At 32.3% G+C, this 15,602-nt stretch overlaps 1 long non-coding RNA gene across 1 annotated transcript; it reads right to left on the bottom strand.

The window, feature by feature from the left end:
* Window positions 1-7,649: 7,649 nt before the first annotated feature.
* Window positions 7,650-15,195, bottom strand: LOC138370168 (uncharacterized). Its single transcript, XR_011230063.1, has 3 exons — window positions 14,990-15,195; window positions 14,186-14,292; window positions 7,650-8,135 (listed from the first exon to the last, which is right to left on the bottom strand). It is a non-coding gene; the product is annotated as an uncharacterized lncRNA (long non-coding RNA).
* Between the last annotated feature and the right edge of the window lie 407 nt (window positions 15,196-15,602).

The raw sequence follows: 15,602 nt of genomic DNA on the forward strand, positions 1-15,602 counted from the left end.
TTTATATTAGAGGGGGTAAGTATATGTGTATTAGAGGAATAGTAATGAATAGGAATATATATGTGCTGAAGCACAATACAATACTTGTATAATTTACATAAGTTAAGCTTACAGGCACAAAAAAACATTTCACCCATATATTTTGTATAATTATTTGTTATAATTTCTTTCATTTGAGCAATTTTATCTAAACAAGAAAGACTAGGATTATTATTATTATTGTTAATATTACTAATTTTGTTATTAATTTTCCCTGCAGTTATCTCATGTTGAAAATTCCGAATTTGTCATATATCTTTGCTTATATTATCATAAATAAACTTTTCTAAATCAGGAATAATATAGAGATAATATACAGATACAATTTGTTGAAGTTTTTCTTTATGCAAATCAATACTAAACATGCTATTTAATGATATACCAACTAAACTAAAAATTATACTATAATTTTGTGATGGTAATAAAATAGATAGAAATATAGAGGCTATATTAAATATATTCATAATTTTAGAACATAACGAATATAATCGAGATATTGAACAAAAATTTTCATAATTTTTATAAATTTTCTCAATTTCATCAATATATTGTTCAATTATTAAATTATCTAATTCTAAAAGTATGTTATTTTCATGTTGTAAGCCGTTATTACTATTCATTGTAGTTATTTTTTGTATTATTTAAAAAATATAATGTTGGATATATCTAATACAAAAATTTACTATTGTTTACAATGTTCAGGATTTTTTTGTTGGATTCTTAATATTCCCATCGAGTATAAATATTGCCCCAAGTGTTTGTCAACAGCCACAATTAATGTCTGCATTCAAGATGCCAAATTCTTATTGGATGCGTCAATTACTAATGAAATTTGCGAGCGAGGAAATACTAATAAAGAATTCAAACTTCATGAATGTACTAAACACTCAGATTATACCTCATTTATGGAAAAAAGTTCCCAATCTGGAAGAAGAATGTTTTCTCTTATTCTCATCCCCCCTGTAGCACCTGAGGGTAGATTAAAATTTCAACAGAATGTGGTAACACAACCAAATTTATCCTCATTACAAACAATATCTGTAATCTATTTAAATAAAAGTGATAAAAATATGTTGAGTATCACCAGTAACGGTATTTTAAAAATAAATGTTTCTCAGGAAATTGGAGAAATTTTATTAGTAGCTATACTATTTATTAAATCAATTGGAAAAACATGTTATTATATCGGTCGAAGATAATAGTATTAGTGTAGTATGTATTTAAAAAATCATATTTAAAGAGGAAAATTTTTTAATCAACAACTTTCCCAATTTCGTAAAAGCTATATCTATACCAACTTTTCAGTATACAGCCACTTGGAAATATTTAAACAATTATTGAGAGGAACCAATACCCTTTAAAACTTGTGGATTATAACATCGACATATGGCACAAAATAACTTGTCAAAGTTATCCATCTGGTAACAAGAAATACATATACCATGCCCACAATGTAACATTATAAGTTCTTTATCGCTATTTTCATTTAAACAAATTGGACAAGTAAAGCGGACATATTTGGAATATATGGCTAAAGCTTCTGGAAGATTTTGTTGTTGGAGATAACAGTCTTCCTGGTCTTCATTTTTTATAGTGATGTGATCATAATTCCATAAAATATATACTTCAGCTTCTACCAAGTTTTTATTATCAACATAACAATTATCGATGTTAGATAATTCATGGAATTTACTGTACATTTGTAATGATGATCTTTTTTTATCCTTATTACGTTTTTTTCTTTTTCGTTTTCGTTTAAGATAATGTCGATTTCTTTTGGGATCTTGTAAATAAAGTAAATAAATATTTTCTCCATTAGTTATCATTTTTTATTAATTTTATACGTCCTGTGAGTGCGAGATGATGGAGAAGTTTTAGTGGATTTTTTAAATGGTGTGTCTGTAAACGATATGTCATTAGTGTATATATGTTACTTTTTAAATACTCAAGAGGTTGGCGACACATTTTGTTTTTTTGGGGAATAGTTAAAGAAGTAGTTGATTCTTCCACAGAAAAAACATATGCTATTTCAGGAAATTCTGATAATGTACAACATATATTATTCTTTGGGGGGGAAGTAGGATGGTAGATAAGTTGGCCTTGTTCTACGAAAAAATGATAATTTTGAGGCCTAATATGAACAAAAACATTTTTACGTTCATTTTTAGTATTTTTATTATTATGTTTATATACAGCCATAGAGTATGGTATGATTGGCAAAGATTCTTTTTCTATTGTCTTTCTTTTATTGTTTAGTATCAGATTTTTACTTACTTCAATCTTATTTGGTGAAAAATATATAAATAAATAAAACCAAATAATAATAGTAAGAATAACGAAAAATAAAATATAATACATACACATTTTTTGTATAATTAAATATATAGTCCAGTGACTATTCTTCGCGATGGTAAATCTGGAGAGGTAAGACTTTTTAAAAATAATTGATAAAATATATTATCATTATCATTACATGATGATATATCTGATAATACCATTTGAGCTTCCCGTGGAGTTAACTGTAATCCCTCTTTATTTTCTCCATTCTCTCTCTCATGTGTAGGACAATTGTTTTTATTCATAGCACATCTCACACTCTCTATATCCCATTGCACTGTACTAGGTGGACTAATAATACGGACGTGTTCCAACGAAGTTTGAATCATAGTTGTAGATAAATGTTCAATACCCTCCTTTATTTTCAATTCATTATCTTGGAAAAGTTTTTCAAATATTTTAGTTACATTTTCATGTTTTGTAATTTTTAAAAACTTCTTTGGATTCCCTAATATCGACTGTGAGGTGGTGAGATTAGATGACCCAAAGGCTGGAGGAGGTGGTAACACTTTCATATTTCAAATATAAAAATAATAAGATCAAGTAAGAAAATGATCAGTTTATCAAAGTGTGATATTTTAAAATTACACGAGGCACAGAAACATCAAAATGTCAATACCCATTTGTTACATTTATACAATCCCCAAAATATTGGAAATAAAAAAAATAGGGATTTGGAAGAATTTCCGTTAGTTTATGATTCAAAGTTATATAAGTTTATCACATATGTAAAAGAATACAAATCTAAATTAGGAAGTAATGTAGCTATTATTGAAAAATTTGATAAACATTTTTTATCTTGCTCGCCTCAGTATGTATTAGGACATTACCTCATGGGTGATACAGGTGTTAACAGATATTATCAAGAATTTAAAAAAAAATTAGGTGATATTAGCCATATATGGGGAAGTTTTGCCCTAGGTAATATGTTAACTCCAAATTTGGATTATACAATGTGGATTAGGTCTGAAGATTTACAGCTCAATCGTATATTTGTTGGTCAAGTATTTCTGACAGTTTCACAAATGCGTCAACTAATAAGTCAGTCTCCATACAGAAAACATCAAATACTAGGTTTCAGTGATGTTACTACACCTTCGAATTTTGAAAAATTGGTTAACGAAGAAAATGCTGCTCAGTTCTTTGATTTTATTCCATTTCTTCATAACCATTCAAAAACAGTTCTTGAAAAAGATATGGTATATATTACTGAAAAAATTGTATATTGTAAAACTTAAAGTAATGTAATTTCAAATAAAAAATGAATAAACAGGAAGAAACTAAAATTATTAATACCTTGGATCAATTATTATTGCTTCCTATAGGTAAATTATATGGACAAATTCAAGATATAAATGATACAGCTATTATAAAGAAGATTTTAGATGATTTTAATGATATTATTATTAAAGGAGATGAAAATATTAAAAAAATCATTAATCCAAATCTCTTAGCATTTTATAACAAAACTAATATTCAAAATTTCAAAGCAAATATAGAAGCACTTCTTTGTGGTGACCTTTATTTTTTAAGAAAATTAACATTTATATATGGAACAAAAGTACGAGAAATGTTCCGGATACATATTCAGACTAAATATCCATATTATATTTATTATAATTATTTACAAGATGTAAATATGTTGCTTACGTGTCTAAATGATTGTGAAATATATGATGAAAAATCTATATGTTCAATATTTAACGATGATAATATATATAATAATATCCAGGCAATTCTAATTTGGACAAGATTTAAAGAGTGGTTTAAAATTTATCCATACTGTTCCATTCTAAAACAAATTTCCAAGTTAGAAACAAGTGAGAGTTTTATAGAATTTATGCGTTTACATAATAAAATTAATACTGGATGTTTTCGATATAGTCTTGTAAATTTTGGAGATCGAATTTTTCTCATAATAGACAAATATAAACGAAGATTTTGTAATGAAAGTTTAGTAGACAATGAAAAAAAATATTATAGAAGATGCTTCCCATCCTTTAGCTACCATTCCAGATGAGCAGTTATATTGGAACTGTAGTAATTCAATGGATATTAAAAGTTTATTGGAAACTTCATCTTTTGAGAAAGCAGTTTTTAATAAAGGATGTAAAGCTCTATGTAATCCCCATAATTATAATTTAGCTAAAACCTACTTATATCCTAATTCAAAAATACATCCCATAGACCCAAATTTTAATAAAAATTTTATTTATGTTTGTGAAACTGGGTCGATTTTGAGGTTAATATCATTGGAACTTCAAGAACATTCTCTTAGACATTACACCGTTATACATCCCACAAATATATTTAATTACCATAATACTATTATACTTTTGTTATTTATCATAATAATAATATTAATTGTTTACTTTTATTTATACATATATAAAAATATATAATGACTATAGTTAGTATAGAAACTATTACCCCCAGCAACACCCCTAACCCTAACCCCAGCAACAACCCTAACCCTAACCCCAGCAACAACCCTAACCCTAACCTCAGCAACAACCCTAACCCCAGCAACGACCCTAACCCCAGCAACGACCCTAACCCCAACAACACCCCTAACCCCAGCAACACCCCTAACCCCAGCAACAATCCTAACCCTAATTCTAGCAACAACCCTAATAATTCAAGTGACAACCCTAATAATTCCAGCAACAACCCTAATCCCAGCAACACCAACCCGATCTCAAGTCCTACCTCCAACTCCACCAACCTTAACCAACCTAATAATCAAAATTCAAATAACATTATAAATAATCGCCAAACAAAAGTTATATTAAAACTAATTACAATTACACTTATGACATCTGTTTTTGGTACAGTTTTATATATTCTTGGAGATAATATGGTAAATAGAAAAATTTATGAATGCATAACCCCTTATTTGTTATCTTATATACAAAATAATTTGAATAATTATTCGATAATTTCTAATTAAAAACATACAAATATAATACTGTTTTGCCCACCTACTCTAGGACAAAAAAACTTTTCAGTGGGATGTTTTTTTTTTTTTTTTTTTTTGAAGTGTATTGCTAAGGGAAGTCATGTCACAGTTAATTATATACAAAATTTCTTCTTCCAAAGGGTAAATTGAAGAAAACTTCTTGGATATTTTATTCCTTTTTACATCTAGTGAGAAATTAATCTGTTTCTCTAACTGCCTTTTTTCTTCATCTGGTGTTATTATTGTGTATATCTTCTTTTCATCTGCATTCAAGATAAAATTCCACCACTCTGCAGCGTTCGAAGATGATATTTTATCTTTGAATTTTCTTATAAATAACTTTGGTAACTTTCCACCACGAGTGGGAATTTCATCAAATTCTGAAAAAAAACTATCAAAAAGGACTTTTCGACAGCCTCTGTTCAATAAAACTGTCCCACACACATGGCACGGTATTTCATATGCATGTTGTGTGTTGAAATGTATTACTAAGTAGTACATTGCAAAGAACTTTTTCTGGCAAATATCACAGGCAAAAAATTTTCTTGTCAAAATTTTCGACAGATAATTACCATTGTAGATTTCTCTCTCACACCGATCACATTTTGTATGGGTCAGGTAAGACTGATGATCAAATAAAAAAATAACTTTATCACCCTTGTATGTTGAAATATTCTTAAAAAAACTTTTAGGAGATGTCATTATCAGCACTTGATTATAACAGTCAGTTCCACCACTAGTAATCTCTTCACCATTCACAAAGGCTTCACCTCTCCATTCCAACTGACGTAGTTCTTGTTCAAGTTGAGTCCAACCATTAGAGGGTGATGATATGAGTAGTCGAACATTTTGATCCATAATAAATTTTTGTATGGTTGAACCTATCTCACATTCTGGTTTTGTGTCTGGTCGCACTATACCCAGCAAACATTTTCATGTTTTTAAAACATCCTAAAAACGACATTTCATTGTTTTCAGCACGTTTACAATTACGTTTAGAAAAGGTTTTTTGAGAACTTTTATATAAGACCTTAGAACGTAAATAATTAACATTTCTAAAAACTTTTTTATAATCTTTTAATTACCTACATTAAAACTTTAGGGTATAATAATTTTTTAATTCATATCTGAAATAGAAAGGGAGAGAAAGAAAGAAGACATATCTGAGAAAGAAATGGACATCCTATATATGTATGTGTAAATTACAAATAAATAGGGTACAAAAAGAGAATTAAAATATTATATTTATTTAATTAAGAATGAGTAATACAACAAAATATATGTAATAGCTCGAAATATATAGACTATATCTATAACAGAATATAAAAGTAAAAATTTAAAAATCTATATATGCAATATGTGAACACAAAATTGTGATCAAGCAGCCTGTGATTCATGTCATGCTGACGTTACAAGCAGTTATTGTTACTTAAAACTAAAACAAGTAAAATTTTCCGAGTATACATATAACACTATAGTTTTTCTATGACTAATAATAAAAATCTATTAATCAAAAGTTTAGGACTAATTAACTAAAAATAAAAATCTACAAGTGAATGTAAACACAGTCAAGTATAATATTCATGTAGAAAGAGAAAGAAAAAGAGATAGAAGGAAAGAAAGAGAAAGAAAGGGAGAGAGAGAGAGAGAAAGAAAAGAAGAAACAGTCATGTATAATATTCATATTAGCACCATGCAATATAACTTAGATTAAGTAAAAATCTCAGACATTTTTAAATCAAATGAAATATGAGAACCAGAGAGAGAGACCCAGAGCCAGAGAGAGAGAGCGAGAGCCAGAGAAATAGAGAGCCAGAGCCAGAGAGAGAGAGAGCGAGAGCCAGAGAGAGCGAGAGCCAGAGAGAGAGAGAGCCAGAGCCAGAGAGAGAGAGAGCCAGAGCCAGAGAGAGAGAGAGCCAGAGCCAGAGAGAGAGAGAGCCAGAGAGAGAGAGAGAGAGAGCCAGAGAAAGAGAGAGAGAGCCAGAGAGAGAGAGAGAGAGAGCCAGAGAGAGAGAGAGAGCCAGAGAGAGAGAGAGAGAGCCAGAGAGAGAGAGAGCCAGAGAGAGAGAGAGAGAGAGCCAGAGAGAGAGAGAGAGAGAGCCAGAGAGAGAGACAGAGAGAGAGCCAGAGAGAGAGAGAGAGCCAGAGAGAGAGAGAGAGAGAGAGAGCCACAGAGAGAGAGAGAGCAAGAGAGCCAGAGAGAGAGAGAGAGCAAGAGAGCCAGAGAGAGAGAGAGAGAGAGCGAGAGAGAGAGCCAGAGAGAGAGAGCAAGAGAGCCAGAGAGAGAGCGAGAGAAAGAGAAAGAAAGAGAGAGAGAGAGAGAGAGAGAGAGACAGACAGAGACAGAAAGACACACACACAACAAAAGAGGAGACAGAACAAAATTAAGGCAAGGAGAGAGAAGACAGAACAGAAACAACAGAGAGAGGAGAGAAATGAGAAATCATTGAAGAGAAGGGGAAGAGAAACACAAGATAAGAAAAAGATACAAGAAAAATATACAAGATAAAAATGACATAAATGAATACCACAAATATAAAAAGTAAAGGAAGAGAGAAGCTAGAAGAGACAGGAAACGAGAGCTGTTAGAAGAGAGGAGGAAAGGAGAGATTAAAAGACAAGAAAAACAGGAGAGAAACGTAAAAGACATAAAAAAAGGGACATTTGTGAGGAGAGAAAATAAAGAGACCAGAGAAGACCATATATCAAGTGTGAGGATAAACACTTATATATTTTCTTAGTAGACATCCTCTGGCTCTTGTTGCCCCTCTTGTATACGAATTGTACTTGCAAGTTTTCCCTGAAAAGATATTAACAAAATTAATATTTAATTATTTATTTATATAAATTACACACACACAAACTTTATATATATATATATATATATATATATATATATATATATATATATATATATATATATATATATATATATATATATATATATATATATATATATATATATATATATATATATATATATAATTGGTCTCTGGTCTCTCTCTCTCTCTCTCTCTCTCTCTCTCTATATATATATATATATATATATATATATATATATATATATATATATATATATATAGAGAGAGAGAGAGAGAGAGAGAGAGAGAGAGAGACCAGAGACCAATTTTATATATATATATATATATATATATATATATATATATATATATATATATATATATATATATATATATATATATATATATATATAATTTCGTAAACCTCACCCTGTAAACATTCATGTTTCTACATGTTAAACAAGCTACGAGGATGAGGAAAGGGGATGTTCCCTCCATGCTGGATATTATATTTACCAGGAAAGAGAAAGATATATTTATCATTCAGTACCTCCCTCCTTTGGTACCTCCCTTTTCCTCCTTTCAGTACCTCCCTCCTTTTACCCAAGTGACATGGTCACTTGGATAAAAGTGACCATGTCTTTTTTGGAATAAAGTATGCAATGCATTATAATCTGGAAGAAAATGAGCTTGAAGCAGTTGAAAAACCTGACTTGTGGAGAGGTCATTATGGGGAACTCAGATATTTCCTTAAGGAATTTGACAAACACTTGCTGTTAGGACATGAAGTAAATGAGATGTATGTCAAGTTTTGTGAAATATATGATAATGGCACAACAAAATTTATACTAAAGCAGAGATGCAGAACTAGGAAAAGGGGAAAAATTGCCTAAACATACAAGCAATACAAAGATGCGAGAAACAACAATAGCAGTAAGGAGAGGGGCAGAAAGACTGACTTTCGGTCATATTCAACAACACAAATATACATACACACACACACATTATTGGAAAAAATTGGAATTGGAATATTGGAAAAATAATTAAAACTAAATGGGTAGAACACCTGGAGAGAAATGATATAATTTCAGACAGACAGTATGGTTTTCGATTTGGAAGATCCTGTGTATCGAATTTACTCAGTTTCTATGATCGAGCAACAGATATATTACAGGAAAGAGATGGTTGGGTTGACTGCATCTATCTGGACCTAAAAAAGGCATTCGACAGTTCCACATAGAGAGGTTGTTCTGGAAACTGGAAAATATTGGAGGGGTGACAGGTAAGCTTCTAATATGGATGAAAAATTTTCTGACTGATAGAAAAATGAGGGCAGTAATCAGAGGCAATGTATCGGACTGGAGAAATGTCACAGTGGAGTACCACAGGGTTCAGTTCTTGCACCAGTGATGTTTATTGTCTACATAAATGATCTACCAGTTGGTAAACAGAATTACATGAACATGTTTGCTGATGATGCTAAGATAGTAGGAAGGATAAGAAATTTAGATGATTGTCATGCCCTTCAAGAAAACCTGGATAAAATAAGTATATGGAGCACCACTTGGCAAATGGAATTTAATGTTAATAAATGCCATGTTATGGAATGTGGAACAGGAGAACATAGACCCCACACAACCTATACATTATGTGAGAAATCTTTAAAGAATTCTGATAAAGAAAGAGATCTAGAGGTGGTTCTAGATAGAAAACTATCACCTGAGGACCACATAAAGAATATTGTGCGAAGAGCCTATGCTACGCTTTCTAACTTTAGAATTGCGTTTAAATACATGGATGGTGATATACTAAAGGAATTGTTCATGACTTTTGTTACGCCAAAGCTAGAATATGCAGCTGTTGTGTGGTGCCCAACAACAGAAGTTGGCCCATATCTTAAGAAGCACATCAACAAACTGGAAAAGGTGCAAAGACATGCTACTAAGTGGCTCCCAGAACTGAAGGGCAAGCGCTACGAGGAGACGTTAGAGGCATTAAATATGCCAAAACTAAAAGACAGAAGAAAGAGGTGATATGATCACTACATACAAAATAGTAACAGGAATTGATAAAATCGACAGGGAAGATTTCCTGAGACCTGGAACTTCAAGAACAGGAGGTCATAGATTGAAACTAGCTTAACACAGATGCTAAAGAAATATAAGAAAATTCACTTTCGCAAATAGTGGTAGACGGTTGGAACAAGTTAGGTGAGAAGGTGGTGGAGGCCAAGACTGTCAGTAGTTTCAAAGCGTTATATGACAAAGAGTGCTGGGAAGACGGTCTCATCCTGTAACTACACTTAGGTAATTACACACACACACACATATTATATGTTTTCAAGAATTAATATATTTTCTCTATTTTTTTTCTTATGAAATGATAAAGCTATCCATTTCATTATGTATGAGGTCAATTCTTTTTTTATTGGAGTTAAAATTAATATAGATATATGACCGAACCTAACCAATCTTTATAGGTTAGGTTAGGTAGCTGAAAATGTTAGGTTAGGTAGTCGAAAAAAACATTAATTCATGAAAACTTGGCTTATTAGGCAAATCGGGCCTTGCATAGTAGGCTGAGATGTGCGTTCTGGCTACTAGGTACGACACATTATATATATATATATATATATATATATATATGAATGAAAACTCACACCCCAGAAGTGACTCGAACCCATACTCCCAGAAGCAAACATATAGTTTGCATAATAGTTTTCCCCAGAAGCATATAGTCCTGGGGACCATTCAGGCTTGTTCGCATTTGTGTTCCTCACGTGTGCCCCAAAGAATGAGGTGATTTGGTGAAATGCTATGCCCAAGATTACTATCCGAGTGCCGGCGGTGGGGTGGTTCAAATAGCCTCGGCTATCACCTCATTATGTCCGGTCGTGATGGTCAAGTGGATTAAGGCGTCTTGTACATACCAGTTGCGTGGCTCCTGGGAGTATGGGTTCGAGTCACTTCTGGGGTGTGAGTTTTCAGTTGCATATTGTCCTGGGGACCATTCAGGCTTGTTCGCATTTGTGTTCCTCACGTGTGCCCCAAAGAATGAGGTGATTTGGTAAAATGCTATGCCCAAGATTACTATCCGAGTGCCGGCAGTGGGGTGGTTCAAATAGCCTCGGCTATCACCTCATTATGTCCGGTCGTGATGGTCAAGTGGATTAAGGCGTCTTGTACATACCAGTTGCGTGGCTCCTGGGAGTATGGGTTCGAGTCACTTCTGGGGTGTGAGTTTTCAGTTGCATATTGTCCTTGGGACCATTCAGGCTTGTTCGCATTTGTGTTCCTCACGTGTGCCCCAAAGAATGAGGTGATTTGGTAAAATGCTATGCCCAAGATTACTATCCGAGTGCCGGCGGTGGGGTGGTTCAAATAGCCTCGGCTATCACCTCATTATGTCCGGTCGTGATGGTCAAGTGGATTAAGGCGTCTTGTACATACCAGTTGCGTGGCTCCTGGGAGTAGGGTTCGAGTCACTTCTGGGGTGTGAGTTTTCAGTTATATATATATATATATATATATATATATATATATATATATATATATATATATATATATATATATATATATATATATATATATATATATATATATATATATATATATATATATATATATATATATATATATATATATATATATATATATATATATTATATATATATATATATATATATATATATATAATATATATATACATATATATATATAATATATATATACTAATATATATATATATATATATATTAGTATATTTTGGTAGCAGTCTATTAGCAGTTTGGTAGCAGTATATATATAATATATATATACTAATATATATATATATATATATATTAGTATATTTTGGTAGCAGTCTTTCCTGTAGACATATATTATTAAATATGACCGAAAAAGTAAGATTAATAATTCTAACACGAATTTTCTCAATCTTTCGTACATTACGCTTCACTGTTGGAGGTAAATAAAAAATCACTTCTCCAAAATTCATTTTTATTTCTAGTCTGACGCGACACGGGCGCGTTTCGTAAAACTTATTACATTTTCAAAGACTTCACAAATACACAACTGATTAGAACTTACGTATCTCTGATTTTATATCTACATTTGAGTGAGGTGGGAGGGGTGATGTGGCATTAACACAAGACAGAACAAGAGGGGATATTAATAGGGTATTAAAAGTATCAACACAAGACAGAACAGAAACAATGGGTATTGAATAGAAGTGTTTGTAGAAAGCCTATTGGTCCATATTTCTTGATGCTTCTATATTGGAGCGGAGTCTTGAGGTGGGTAGAATATAGTTGTGCAATAATTGGCTGTTGATTGCTGGTGTTGACTTCTTGATGTGTAGTGCCTCGCAAACGTCAAGCCGCCTGCTATCGCTGTATCTATCGATGATTTCTGTGTTGTTTACTAGGATTTCTCTGGCGATGGTTTGGTTATGGGAAGAGATTATATGTTCCTTAATGGAGCCCTGTTGCTTATGCATCGTTAAACGCCTAGAAAGAGATGTTGTTGTCTTGCCTATATACTGGGTTTTTTGGAGCTTACAGTCCCCAAGTGGGCATTTGAAGGCATAGACGACGTTAGTCTCTTTTAAAGCGTTCTGTTTTGTGTCTGGAGAGTTTCTCATGAGTAGGCTGGCCGTTTTTCTGGTTTTATAGTAAATCGTCAGTTGTATCCTCTGATTTTTGTCTGTAGGGATAACGTTTCTATTAACAATATCTTTCAGGACCCTTTCCTCCGTTTTATGAGCTGTGGAAAAGAAGTTCCTGTAAAATAGTCTAATAGGGGGTATAGGTGTTGTGTTAGTTGTCTCTTCAGAGGTTGCATGGCTTTTCACTTTCCTTCTTATGATGTCTTCGATGAAACCATTGGAGAAGCCGTTATTGACTAGGACCTGCCTTACCCTACAGAGTTCTTCGTCGACTTGCTTCCATTCTGAGCTGTGGCTGAGAGCACGGTCGACGTATGCGTTAACAACACTCCTCTTGTACCTGTCATGGCAGTCGCTGTTGGCATTTAGGCACATTCCTATGTTTGTTTCCTTAGTGTAGACTGCAGTGTGGAAACCTCCGCCCTTTTCCATGACTGTTACATCTAGAAAAGGCAGCTTCCCATCCTTTTCCGTCTCGTAAGTGAAACGCAGCACGGAACTCTGCTCAAATGCCTCCTTCAGCTCCTGCAGATGTCTGACATCAGGTACCTGTGTAAAAATGTCGTCAACATACCTGCAGTATATGGCCGGTTTCAAGTTCATGTCGACTAAGACTTTTTGCTCGATGGTACCCATGTAGAAGTTTGCAAACAGGACACCTAGGGGAGAACCCATGGCGACCCCATCTACTTGCTTATACATGTGCCCATCCGGGCTCAAGAAGGGTGCCTCTTTAGTACAAGCTTGGAGTAGTTTCCTCAGAATACTTTCTGGCATGTCAAGAGGAGTACAGGCTGGATCACGATACACTCTGTCGGCTATCATTCCGATTGTCTCGTCCACAGGTACGTTGGTAAACAGCGATTCTACGTCCAACGAGGCTCTTATCCCTGTGGCCCGTGTGCCCCGCAGTAAGTCCACAAATTCCTTTGGAGACTTCAGGCTGAAGGCGCAAGGAACATAAGGAGTCAGCAGGCCGTTGAGTCGCTTCGCCAGTCTGTACGTGGGTGTGGGTATCTGGCTAATGATTGGCCGAAGTGGGTTTCCAGGCTTGTGCGTCTTGACATTTCCATACGCATATCCAGGTTTATATTCCCCAATGATCTTTGGCAGGTGGAGTCCGGGTTTCTTGGCGTTCACAGTTTCGATCAGTTTGTTGACCTTATATATATATATATATATATATATATATATATATATATATATATATATATATATATATATATATATATATATATATAACATTTATTTATATATATATATATATATATATATAATATTTATTTATATATATATATATATATATATATATATATATATATATATATATATATATATATATATCGGACAATTAGTAAAAAAAAAAAAAAAAAAATTATTTTACCTTGTACCTAGATCCACCAGGCCTGTTTGGTGCATGTTTCAGTACTTCAGAAATCTGGAAGGTCACATCCTCCTCCTCAACTTGTGGATGTGCGTTGATAGATGATTCTGTAAAATTAAGTTATTTATATAATAATAAATTCAGTATAACAATAATATTCTGTAAAATTAAAAGTAATTTATACATCAATCAGATAAAACTCTCCAGAGATGGTGATACACAACATATAAAGGACAAGTTTCAGAACAAAATATGCATTTAGGAATAAGGTTTTGTACATATAGGTAGCACATGAGAAAATAAGTGGAAGGTGATCAAGTTTATATTAACATGTTAATGGCTTTGTTAAGGCTTTGCAAGAATGAAAAAAATATTAATAATATAATATCACCTACCAATTAATTGTACATCATTTATAAGTCAATTATTTGCATTATTATTATTCAATACTAATGATATAAAAATGCATTTTGTAATCTACTATTTATGCAAGTATTAAGCACAGGATCATGAAATAAACTGCAAAATACTGTAATGGATAAACCAATTAAGTTTACATTTTCCTATAGCTAAGTCAGTCAGTTCTATTAGCAGCAGAGAACAATTATGCCCAACCTCTATTAAATGAAACAATCTTAAGAGCAAGTGATAGAAATATAATCATTTATGCTTGGGAAAATATTATGGAATGGTTCCAAATATGAAAAATATTAAGTTTTTTGGTTAAAATTTTTTAACTTAAAATTTAAATTTTTAAGTGAATTTTAAACTTTAAAAAAATTATTTAATTTTTTGGTTACTTACTTAAAATAACATTATATAGTTCTTGTTTTTGTAGAAATGCCAATTTCTTCTTTTGCCCTTCCAGACTGTATAGTGACCACAGGCCATTTGTTCATATCTTCATTATTCTTCGAACTGTGGTTGCACAATCAGACCCACGTACACTGGTTAAAAGCATCACCTAAAAGCAACAACAAAAATGTAGTACACTGACGAATTTTGAATATTATATATATATATATATATATATATATATATATATATATATATATATATATATATATATATATATATATATATATATATATATATATATATATATATATATATATGTATGCCATATACATATATATGCTATGTTGTATGCTACAACTTGGCTGATAATAAAGCCATTCACAACTGCAGGCCTAATAAAAAAAGGAGGTGGCATAGCAATATCTTACAAAGATACCTTCATCTGCAATAGTCTCATTAGTAATAGAGACGACTATTGTGAATATACCTTTGCCAAGTTCTCCAGTAAATCCCTTAAATCCTCCTTGACTATAAGTGCCATCTATAGATTTCCCAATACCAACATAGCTTCATTCTCAGATAACAAAGGAATCTTATCATAAATAACAATCTCAACAAA

The sequence above is a fragment of the Procambarus clarkii genome, chromosome 31 (assembly GCF_040958095.1).
Source record: "Procambarus clarkii isolate CNS0578487 chromosome 31, FALCON_Pclarkii_2.0, whole genome shotgun sequence".
NCBI lineage: Eukaryota > Metazoa > Arthropoda > Malacostraca > Decapoda > Cambaridae > Procambarus > Procambarus clarkii.